Source organism: Bufo bufo, chromosome 2 (assembly GCF_905171765.1).
Source record: "Bufo bufo chromosome 2, aBufBuf1.1, whole genome shotgun sequence".
Classification (NCBI taxonomy): Eukaryota; Metazoa; Chordata; class Amphibia; order Anura; family Bufonidae; genus Bufo; species Bufo bufo.
The window spans coordinates 319,122,816-319,135,559 of record NC_053390.1 but is presented as its reverse complement, the minus strand read 5'-3'; positions in this window follow the sequence as shown (position 1 = coordinate 319,135,559).

Genomic DNA, 12,744 nt, shown 5'->3' with positions numbered 1-12,744 from the left:
GATGTTTTCTGGCTCTCATCGTGGCTGCACCCTCCTCCCCACGCTGTATCTGGTTTGTCAATATTTTCCTTGCTACATCAAGTATAGCCCTCTGATTCCCCACCTTACTAAAAAGTTATGGCTGACTTTAAATTAGCATCATACAATGTTAAGGGGCTGAGATCCCCCTCTAAAAGATGCCAGATCTGGTCTCTCCTGCACAAAGAGAAATGCTCAATAGTCTTTCTTCAGGAGACGCACTTTAAGCACAATAATTATCCCAATCTTTATTTTTCTAAATTCCCCTGCTGGTACCATTGTGGGGCCGGGGGTGCAGCTTCGAGGGAGGTCAGTATAGGCTTCCGCAGAGGCCTCCCTTTCCAATATAAGTCTCATGTACAAGACGCAGATGGTCGATACTTGATCCTTAAAGGACAAGTGGGACAGTCTATGTTCACGTTTGTAAACATCTATGCCCCAAACACTGACCAGCTTAGCTGGCTTACCCCCGTCTTCTCCCTAATTGAGCAACACAGGGAAGGTTTCCTAATTGTCGCTGGGGATTTTAATTTGGCCTTCAATCCTTTAATTGATACATCCTCCAAAAAATCCCCTACTTCAGCAAAGACTCTCAGACTGTTGCATACAAAATTACATAATCTGGGTATTATAGACGTGTGGCGTTGCCACAACCCTGACTCAATTGACTTCTCCTTTTATTCTCCTGCGAATAACTCCTATAGCAGAATCGACTACATTTTGGTCCCAAAGGAGAAATTACAATTCTGCTCATTACCTAAAATAGGAGACATCACCTTATCGGACCACTCCCCAGTCTTCTGTAATATATGCCCTGATAAAAATAATGCCAGACACCCAAACTGGAGATTCAACGAGTCCTTGCTGAATAATGCCAAACACACAGCCCAAATTACCTCTTATTTAAAGGAATATTTTTTATCCAATAATACCTCTGAGATATCTCCCCAGGTCCTCTGGGACGCCCATAAAGCTTATATTCGAGGCAGGTTGATCAGTCTCTGCTCCTTTCTTAAGAAAGAATCAGAGAAAAGACTCAACACCTTGCTATCACAAATCCACCAGGTAGAAAAAGCACATAAGCAATCTTTAATGGCACAACAGCTGTCGGAACTTTCTTCTCTTAGAACCCAGTTGAAGAATCTTCTGAATGAGCGCTCAGCCAAATTTTTCCTGTTCGCTCAGCGGAAGATCTTTGCTCATGGCAACAAAGCCTCTAAATATGTTATGAGTCGAATTAAACAGAGGAGAAATTCCCGATATGTTCAATCCATTAAATCCCCCCAAGGTATACAACTCTTCAAAGCAGAAGAAATTGCTGAACAATTTAGACTATTTTATAAATCCCTTTATAACCTCCCAGCCCCGGATCTCCCTAAACCCTCCTTTAGTAGAGAGTCTAACATTAGCTCCTTTCTGGAGACCCTTGACCTCCCTGCATTAAATCTGACACAACAGGAATCCCTGATTAAACCGTTCACTATCCCTGAGTTACTTAATGCCATTAAATCTACCCCTAAAGGCAAATGCCCAGGCCCTGATGGTCTCCCTATATCTTACTATTCATCCTTCAAAGATATCTTGCTACCCCACTTACTCCCTATGTGTAATTTAACAATGGCTGATCACTCACTTTCCTCTGACATGACCAGAGCAGTCATTACGATAATCCCCAAAGAAGGTAAAGACCCCACAAGTTGCCCCAATTACCGCCCAATCTCCTTACTTAATGTCGATCTTAAACTTTTAGCCAAGATGTTAACCTCTAGGTTACAAAACCTGCTCCCTGAGCTAATCCACCCAGATCAGGTTGGCTTTGTCAAGGGTCGAGAAGGCAAGGACAATACCACAAAAATACTAGATGCCCTGTTTTACGCCTCACATAAATCCATCCCCCTGGTCCTGCTTGGCACGGACACCGAGAAAGCATTTGATAGAGTTGACTGGACTTATATCAAACTAACCCTGTCTAAATTCTGAATACCGGAACAATATATCAACTCTATATTCTCCATGTACACTTGCTCCTCGGCGTCCGTGTCAGTAAATGGGCTTCTCTCCTCCCATTTCCCTATTTGAAATGGTACAAGGCAGGGGTGTCCCCTCTCCCCTCTCCTCTTTGTCCTGGTGATGGAATCTCTTCTGCAAGCCCTCAGACAGGATGGAGAAATTAAAGTATTGAAAGTGGGGAAACGAGAATTTAGATTGGCAGCCTTTGCTGACGATTTACTTATTGTCACCACTAATCCACAAAGATCCATGCCCAAGATACTTTCAACACTTAGCCTTTTTGGCTCCCTTTCCAACTTTAAGGTTAACCCCTCCAAATCCCAAGTTTTGCATATGGGCCTCTCTTCCGCCAGTCTCTCCTCCCTCCAAATAAATTCTCCTTTCAATTGGCAAACCCAACAATTAACCTACTTGGGCATCAAATTATCCCCTCACTTACCTGACTTGTTTCAATTAAACTACAGACCCCTCCTAACATCTATGACAAATCAGTGGATTCCCTAGACTCTCCTTATCTCTCCTGGTTCGGAAGGAAGAACATCTCTATGTCATTGGATATGCCAAAACTCACATATATGATGCAGGTTCTCCCTATTAATATCCCTAGGTCCTATTTTATATCCCTGAACAAACATATTCGCAAGTTCATTTGGCAAGGTAAAAGTCCACGTATCTCCTTTGACACTTTGACTAAACCTAGGGCTAGAGGGGGCATAGGCCTCCCGGATCCTAAGTCTTATATGTCTGCTATCCAGCTCTCTAGAGTTATAGATTGGATACGAGAACCCACTCATAAATCCTGGCTCACATTGGAGACTGCTTTCCTCTCCTCCTCTCCCCGTGCCCTCTTGCTGGCTGACAGACCACCCCCGACCCTAAGTTTAATACCCAACCCTATTATACGCAGCACTTTGAAGGTCTGGGGGGGTTTCTCGTCCAGCAGTGGGGCCCCAATACCCCTTGCTCCACTTATGTTTATAAAAGATATCATCGATTTGGCCCCCAAAGAGGTGAAAGAAAGCTGTCCGCTTCACTTAAGGTCTTCGGTGACCCCTATATCTCAATTTCTAGATCCTGAAGGTTGTCTGCTTCCAGACTCTGAAATATGCAAACTCCTGGCAACGCAGATTCATAACCCCACCCTATTGCATTTCCTTAGGACAGAGTTGCTTAATTTGGCAAAAAGCCCCCCCCCCCCATCAGAAGAAATAAACTGGTTTGTGGAAATGCTGAGCAATAAGAGATATCCCCCTAAACCTATTTCTACAATCTACAAACGTCTGAAGTCTCCTACCTCCACCATTAAGCCCGCAATAGTGGGTCAATGGGAAAAAGACCTCCAACGTTCCTTGACACCGCAAGAGATTTCTAAAATATTAATTCTCCCACACAAGATATCTAGATGCATACGCATCCAAGAAAACAGCTATAAGATTCTTATGCACTGGTATAAGACTCTGGACAAAACTTGTAGATATAGCAAAACTGCCTCTGACCTATGTTGGAGATGCCACAAAGCTAAAGGCACCTTCATGCATATTTGGTGGTCATGTGACCTGATCAATCCATGGTGGCATACAATAACTCAATTATGTAACCAGATATGTCTTACATCCCTATCCTGTTCTCCAGACCTGACTTTATTATCACTTGGGATGGAGGGTATGGACCAATATAAAAAATACCTTTTTACCCTCATGTTGGCAGCTGCCAGATTGCTCTTGCCGACTCACTGGCTGTCCTCAGATATCCCTAGTATTGAACATTGGACCAATAAGGTCGATCAAATATATAGATTAGAGGAAATTTCACACTGGGAGTCACACTCCAGATCCTCTTTCTTAAAAACTTGGTCACCTTGGAAGCTATATAGAAATTTTATTTAGGAACTGTGACAAAGGGCTGTCCCTTAATCCCCTACCTTTTTCACCCCCATTTAGAAATTTACTTATTTACTCTTCCCTCCCCCCTTCTTGTATACACTTATGCACCACTTGTAATAGGATTTAACTCCCAAGATTATATGCTTTATTTGACTTAATCATATGATTTTTCTTGCTGATGCCTGTCATGTTGGGCTTAACCGCCCGTTAGTTATTTACACTTGTGACACCTAAAAATAGGTGAATGTCGCTCCTTTTTATGTCACATGTATTGTTGTATAATCTATCTCTCAGAAAATGTACAAAGCTTTGAAAAATTGAAAACAATAAAAATTTTCAATAAAAAAATAAAATAATTCTATATACAAACTACAGATTGGCGTGGTATTAAAAAGCAGGAGGTGCTCAACCCAATATGCAGTGGTGCATCTATACAGGGGGGGCAGATCCTGCACTTGTGGTCTGCTGCTAATGGCAATCCCTAGCAAAAATGCATACAATGGAGGATGCCTGCAGCGGACCACAAGTACCACAATGGACATCCTACACAGGATAGCAAATGTGTGGATGTGATAAACAGTAAAAATAATCTAACAATAACAAAGACAGGTGCACTCTGCGGTCTTACTAACCCTCATACTTTGTAACATTGAGAGATTAGCCAACATATCATACTTGGAGGATATGTCTGAGTCCGAGCACCGCGCCAAGGTTTCTCAAGTAGCTTGGGTCCTAACGCTAAACCTACCTGTGCCGTATGGGCAATACCAGGAGCCAATGGGCGAATTACAGGAGCGCAAGGTAGTTTATCTGCCCAAGCAACAGGATCTAGAAGGACGAGCAGGAGGAGCTAGAGGGCAACAATGAAGATGATGCAGATGACCCCGACAGACTGTGGCAGTATGCAGTGAAGATGGAGGCAGAGAGTCCCTCTTAGTCCCTTGCGCAAATGGCTAGATACATGCTAAGTTGTTTGCTTAGTGACAGCCTTATATTACCAACATTTGGCAGAGGCATGACTACTCACTCTCAACATGTAATACTGTACATGATTTTTATTTTATTTTTATTATTATTTCAGCTATGATTCTTGGTTTTGAAAAGAGTCAATTTAGTTGTACTGATTATGTTTCAGCTATTAAGACACGTTGAATATTATGAATGTTATGTTTCTTCTTTTTGTTGTAGAACACAGAAAAACTTAAAAGTTTTAAAAATTGCTTGTTTTTAACAATATGCCTTTTGCCTAATTAATGTTGGAGTAAATATATTTCATTTAACAATGAATAGAAACAGTAAGATAAAGGTTATCGCTCTGCTATCTGATTACACAAGTTAAGTAAAATGTTTCTTACTGACAGTGTATTTTTTGTACTTTAGAAGCTTTTACTTCTTTTGCCCTTACAGCTAAATTTTCTTGTCTTTCTACTACATTTTTATAGCCACTTAAAGGGAACCTGTCACCTCCTAAATTCATGTAAACCCTCCAGCAGCACCTCAGGGTAGCCCGCAGTGTGATACTAATCATAATTTTCATCCTGCAGTTCGATGCTGCATAAGTTCAGAAAACGATCTTTTATCCTCCGTCCGCGTTAATTTGTATGTCAGAAATTAAGGGGGCAGCGGCCTCCTTGCTTCAAGTCAAGGTAACCACACCCCCTCTTGCCTTTGAGAGACAGTCCGTAATTCGGCTTCGCTTTCCAAAGTCTCGCGCGTGCGCAGTGCCCTCTATTTTACTGCGCGAATATATGGGCGAATATTCATCATTTGTGAATTCGCTATCTTCGTTCACTATTTTTTTACATTGCAATTATCGCATTGTAAAATTTGCTTAATGCACATGCGGAAAAAGGGCGTGGCCTAGTTTAGCAACTGTTTTCAAACTTTGAGGAAGTTTGAGGAGATTGGAAAAGATGGTTGGAAGCAATTTTCGCGACAGTAAGGAAGAACTCCTGATCACTGTAAGTAATTTGATATTACAGCAGTGTATTTGATTACATTTCACATGCATGTCAGCAATAGCTTTATATGCAGATAGAGTGTTATAAAATATTCGCGATTGCGAAAATCGCCTACTTATGATGCAAATATTTTTTCGCAATATATACAACTTCACATTTTAGCAGGTCTAAGTAGATATTACTGATTGGTGCACTAAGTATTGTTGTGACATCACAGCACTATGTCTGTAGCATGTATGTATGGACAGCATAGAAATATCTCTCACGTGCACAATGCAGATCAATTTTCCTGCAACACACTATATACCACACACACTCACACCAACACAGTCTATAGATTAGAGTTTGTGTCCTGTTGGTCAGGACTCAGGAGAAGCTTTCTTTTTATTACCGCCAGTATTTGCTGCTTCATTTAGAGTTACCCAGGGAGCACCATGGGGAGGCGAACCAGCTTTACAGCCCATACCGTACCGTCACCGTACCGTACCGTCACTTCACAAGACAGGTACATCTCTGCTCAGCTGGCCAATATATGATTGCTCAGACCCCACACACATACAATCCAATCTTATAATGGTAACATTAAATCTAATATTTCTTCCAACACTTACTTTTTGATGTTTTGTTGAGGACATTATTTTTAATACTTGTATTAAACAAAATTGGGATTATATGCTTGCATCTTTATCCTGCAGTGCATGTTGGAGCGAGGCTATGACTGGACCCAGGTCAACGCTGAGAAGCAAGCCGTTGTGAGGGAGATCCGTTCGGAGCTCAAGAGGAAGTTTAAGGCCTCTTTCACACGGGCGTTGCAGGAAAATGTCCGGGTGCGTTGCGGGAACACCCGCGATTTTTCCGCGCGAGTGCAAAACATTGTAATGCGTTTTGCACTCGCGTGAGAAAAATCGCTCGTGTTTGGTACCCAAACCCGAACTTCTTCACAGAAGTTCGGGCTTGGGATCGGTGTTCTGTAAATAGTATTATTTTCCCTTATAACATGGTTATAAGGGAAAATAATAGCATTCTGAATACAGAATGCATAGTAAAACAGCGCTGGAGGGGTTAAAAAAAATAATTATCATTTAACTCACCTTAATCCACTTGCTCGCGTAGCCGGCATCTCCGTCTGTCTCTTTTACTGTATAGGACCTGTGGTGAGCATTAACTAGTTCAAGGACCTGGGATGACGTCACTCTGGTAAAAGATCATGTGACGCACCATGTGATGACCGGAGTGACGTCACCACAGGTCCTTCAACAAAGGAGACACAAGGAGATGCCGGGCTACGCGAGCAAGTGGATTAAGGTGAGTTAAATTTTTTTAAAAATTTTTTTAACCCCTCCAGTGCTATTTTACTTTGCATTCTGTATTCAGAATGCTATTATTTTCCCTTATAACCATGTTATAAGGGAAAATAATAATGATCGGGTCTCCATCCCGATCGTCTCCTAGCAACCGTGCGTGAAAATCGCACCGCATCCGCACTTACTTGCGGATGCTTGCGATTTTCACGCAACCCCATTCACTTCTATGGGGCCTGCGTTGCGTGAAAAACGCAGAATATAGAACATGCTGCGATTTTCACGCAACGCATAAGTGATGCGTGAAAATCACCGCTCATGTGAACAGCCCCATAGAAATGAATGGGTCGGTATTCAGTGCGGGTGCAATGCGTTCACCTCCCGCATCGCATCCGCGCGGAATACTCGCTCGTGTGAAAGGGGCCTAAGGGCAATCACCCTAGGATGGCCATATTAAAAAAATGGTTGGATTTGAAGAGGAGGAATTTGGAGTGGATCAGAGAGATCCATGACAGAATATGTCCAGGTACAATGCTTACATTACTTTTGTAGCTCTCGCCAACACTCTGTAATGTATGTATACAGTTATGAAAATAAGTATTTCATCCCTTTACAAATGATTAGTTATTAACTGGTGTGACATGTAGTGTATATATATATAATTTATACAAACAGCGAGGTACAGATGTATGATGTAACCAGCTGACTTTGTGCGTTTTACACACAGATAAATATATATGTGTGCATGTGTGTATACATAAGCTGCAATCATTATTCTATATTCCAGTTAAAGGCCCCGTACATCATTACATTAGATACATCCCCCAACTGAACTCCTTAACGCCCAATGATGTACATGTACGCCAGATCTGGATGTGACTTAAAGCCTAGTGACGTAAATGTACTGCATGGTGATCGGGTGGGAACAGGAGCTGCGCCCGCCCGATCGGGGGCAGGGGTCCAGCAGTCAGTGATAGCCGGACCCCTGCTGTATACGCCGGTACCGATGCCAGTGCATTGACCCCTGCACGGCTGCGGTCAGCGCTGACCGCGGCACATGCAAGCTTCAGACATGTGCGGGGTGTCCATCGGGTCCCCGCATTGTTTTGACGGGGACCTAATGGCAGGGAAGGTATCCCGATGCCTTTCTTAGGCATCGTGGCTGCCTCCGGGAGGGCCTGTGAGATCCGGCCTGTGAGATCCATTACCTTGGTAATACACTAACAGCCAATGTATTGCAACACAGAAGTATTGTAATGCATTGTAAAGGGGATCAGACCCCCAAAAGTTGAAGTCCCAGAGTGGGACAAAAAATAAACTGAAAAAAATAAAGGTTTCCCAAAAAAATTACATTTTCAAGAAAGAAAAGCGTCCTTTTCCAAAAATAAAGTTAAATAAACATTTAAAAAATGAGGGGAAAAAAGAAAAGTAGACATATTTTGTATCGCCGCGTCCGTATCTACCGGCTCTATAAAAATATCACATGACCTAACCCCTCAGGTGAACACCGTTAAAAATAAAAAAAATAAAAACAATGCAAAGTAAACCATTTTTTTTGCCACATTACATCACTAAAAGTGCAACACCAAGCGATAAAAAATGCATATAACCCCCAAAATAGTACCAATCTAACCATCACCTCATCCCGCAGAAAATGAGCCCCTAACTAAGACAATTGGCTAAAAAATAAAACAAATATGGCTCACAGAATATGGAGACACTAAAACATGATTTTTTTCGGATCAAAAATGCTATTATTGTGTTATACTAAAATAAATAAAAAAAAGTATACATATTAGGTATCGCCGTGTCCATAATAACCAGCTGTATAAAAATATCACATGACCTAACCCCTCAGATGAACACCGTAAAAAATAAAAACTGTGTCAAAAAAGCCATTTTTTTGTCACCTTACATCACAAAAAGCGTAATACCAAGTGATCCAATTTTTTGTAAAATTGGTCGTTTTTTTTATAAAAATAACATTTTGTGACTGAATTTTTCCACTGTCACTAAAAACAATATGTGACGAGAAAACAATCTCAGAATGGCCTAAATAAGTAAAAGCGTTTTAAAGTTACTACCACATAAAGTGACACTTGTCAGATTTGCTAAAAATGTCCTGGGCAGAAAGGTGAAAAATAGCCCGGTCATTAAAGGGTGAATTAGCATTTTTTATGAGTTCTGAGTTGTTTGTCTAAATTCAAAACATTGTGTGATTACAGGGGTTCCCTCTGTACGCCGCAGGCCTTCAACAGAGGATATGAAGGTTGTGGTGGTCTCCACAGAGGAGGAGGAGGGAGAGCAGGCTGGACTCTCCACCAACACCTGATGTGGGTGAAATGGTGGAGGTGGAGGCCTAAGAGGATGGTCCCTCTCAGCAGCCGCATTTCCAGCCAACTCCTGATGAGGAAGGAATGGAGGAGGAGGATGTCACCAGCCCCTGCCAGGAGGGTAAATATGTGCACACAGCAATATAATTCTATATCCATAACATATACAGAAACAAAGGGCCAACAATGAGGGGACAACACACACTACGGTAATAGAAAACAACAACACTGGACACTAACTCTGTAATCTACATAAAAACCATTAACTAACCGACTAAATAACATTATATCTCATTATACATACTGTAACTATCACAAACTAACCAATTAAATACAATTATATTCTACTGAACTAGCACTAACTAACCAACTAAATAACATTATACTATACTGAACTATCACTAACTAATGAACTATATAATCATCATAAATATAATTTACTAAAGAATTGTAATGTTAATCGTCAGTGCTTTAACAAATACTACACACAATGCACTAATTCTTTCTTAATCTTAATTGAAAGTAATTTTAATATTTTTTTAATCCTAACAGTACTGATAAAATAAAATAAAAATTATGCAGCTGCAACAGGAGGACCCAAAAGGCAATGCTGGACATCAGGAAGCAGAAAAGGAGGTTATGGGAGCAGCAGCAGCATCTGGATAAGAAGTTGGAGGAGCTGCACCGTAAAGGGATCCAGGAGTTGCTTGACATCCATAATCAACTAAAAAAGTTGCCTTAGAAGCATATTTGTTCCTCAACATTGCAAATAAATATTTATTTACGTTTTAACGTGTGCGTTCATTTTTTTTATATAGTTATGTTTTTGATTAATTTTAACCTATAAGGTTGCATTAAGACCCTTTAGTCCTGGGGCAAACTCATCAGGATCAGGACAGACAGCAGCAGGTAAAGGTAACAGTGGAGTAAACAGCCTACACAAAACTCAGCAGGATCAGGGCAGACAGTAGCAGCAGAAGGTACATGGTAATGGTGTAGTATAAGGCCTACACATAACTCAACCAAACTCCTCTGGACAGATAGCAGCATGAAAATGGTAATGGTGTAGTATAAGGCCTACACATAGCTTGGCCAAACTTATCAGGATAGACAGCAGCAGGTAATAGGTAATGGTGTAGTATAAGGCCTACACATAGCTGGGCCAAACTCAGCTAGAACAGACAGGAGCCAGTTCTTTGTTAGTAGCAGGAATATGTTTCCAGTAATGGGCCCCCGCCAGACTGGGGCAACCCCAAAAATACACTTATATACCTCTGACAGCAGCATGTTCTTTGTTTGCAGCAGGAATGTATTCCCATGCAAAAAAATTGCAATATATTCCTTTGACAATTTTTATTTCAAAGGATTTTTAAGATTGTGTATATATATATATATATATATATATACACACACTCACCTAAAGAATTATTAGGAACACCATACTAATACGGTGTTGGACCCTTTTTGCCTTCAGAACTGCCTTAATTCTACGTGCCATTGATTCAACAAGGTGCTGATAGCATTCTTTAGAAATGTTGGCCCATATTGATAGGATAGCATCTTGAAGTTGATGGAGATTTGAGGGATGCACATCCAGGGCACGAAGCTTCCGTTCCACCACATCCCAAAGATGCTCTATTGGGTTGAGATCTGGTGACTGTGGGGGCCATTTTAGTACAGTGAACTCATTGTCATGTTCAAGAAACCAATTTGAAATGTTTCGAGGTTTGTGACATGGTGCATTATCCTGCTGGAAGTAGCCATCAGAGGATGGATACATGTTCTCATTATGTTTACGCCAAATTCGGACTCTACCATTTGAATGTCTCAACAGAAATCGAGACTTATCAGACCAGGCAACATTTTTCCAGTCTTCAACAGTCCAATTTTGGTGAGCTCGTGCAAATTGTAGCCTCTTTTTCCTATTTGTAGTGGAGATGAGTGGTACCTGGTGGGGTCTTCTGCTGTTGTAGCCCATCCGCCTCAAGGTTGTGCGTGTTGTGGCTTCACAAATGCTTTGCTGCATACCTCGGTTGTAACGAGTGGTTATTTTAGTCAACGTTGCTCTTCTATCAGCTTGAATCAGTCGGCCCATTCTCCTTTGACCTCTAGCATCCACAAGGCATTTTTGCCCACAGGACTGCCGCATACTGGATGTTTTTCCCTTTTCACACCATTCTTTGTAAACCCTAGAAATGGTTGTGCGTGAAAATGCCAGTAACTGAGCAGATTGTGAAATACTCAGACCGGCCCGTCTGGCACCAACAACCATGCCACGCTCAAAATTGCTTAAATCACTTTTCTTTCCCATTCTGACATTCAGTTTGGAGTTCAGGAGATTGTCTTGACCAGGACCACCCCCCTAAATGCATTGAAGCAACTGCCATGTGATTGGTTGACTAGATAATTGCATTAATGAGAAAGAGAACAGGTGTTCCTAATAATTCTTTAGGTGAGTGTACATTGGAGGAGATCCCTGCATCTATCAAATGTAAGTCAAAATTTTTTCCCCCTTTATCATTATGTCCAGCAATTGACCTGTTCGTCAAACTTATATCTAAGGAGTTTGAGAACATGGCAATGTTCATTCCAAAAGACAATCTGTCAAAAGCTTAACGTCAGAGTTTAAAGAATCTCTCCAGACTCACTGATGTGGTGTTCAAACCCTTAGATAAAGGGGGAAACATCGTAGTATGGCCCCATAGTCTTTATGAACGGGAGGCCTATAGACAACTTAGAGAGAAGGAATGCTATAAGAAACGAATGTTTAATCCTTTGCATTCATTCGAGGATAGTCTACATCAGATCCTGGATAAAGCTGTTGACAGTCAAACAATATCCAAGGCCCTCCATGATGCTTTAATCGTAAAGGAGCCCACGGTACCTACCTTAAATCAGTTACCAAAGATTCACAAAAATGCCAAAACACCCCCTGGCAGGCCCATCATTTCGGGCAGAGGAAGTCTGACTGAAAAGGTAAGACGATATCTGGATTCTCAATTAAAAAATATTGTAGCTAATCTTTCTTCGTACATCAAGGATACCACAGATTTTCTACGGAAAATTGAGGGTATTCATGTTGGGGACGATACAATGATGGTGACTCTGTGATGTCGAGTTCCTATATACAAGCATTAGACATCAAGATGGGACTCAGGCAGTGGAGTTTTTTCTGGAACAAGAGAATTTAGATGCTGATAAGAGGGGTTTTTTATTGGATCTTTTATCCTTTGCTCTG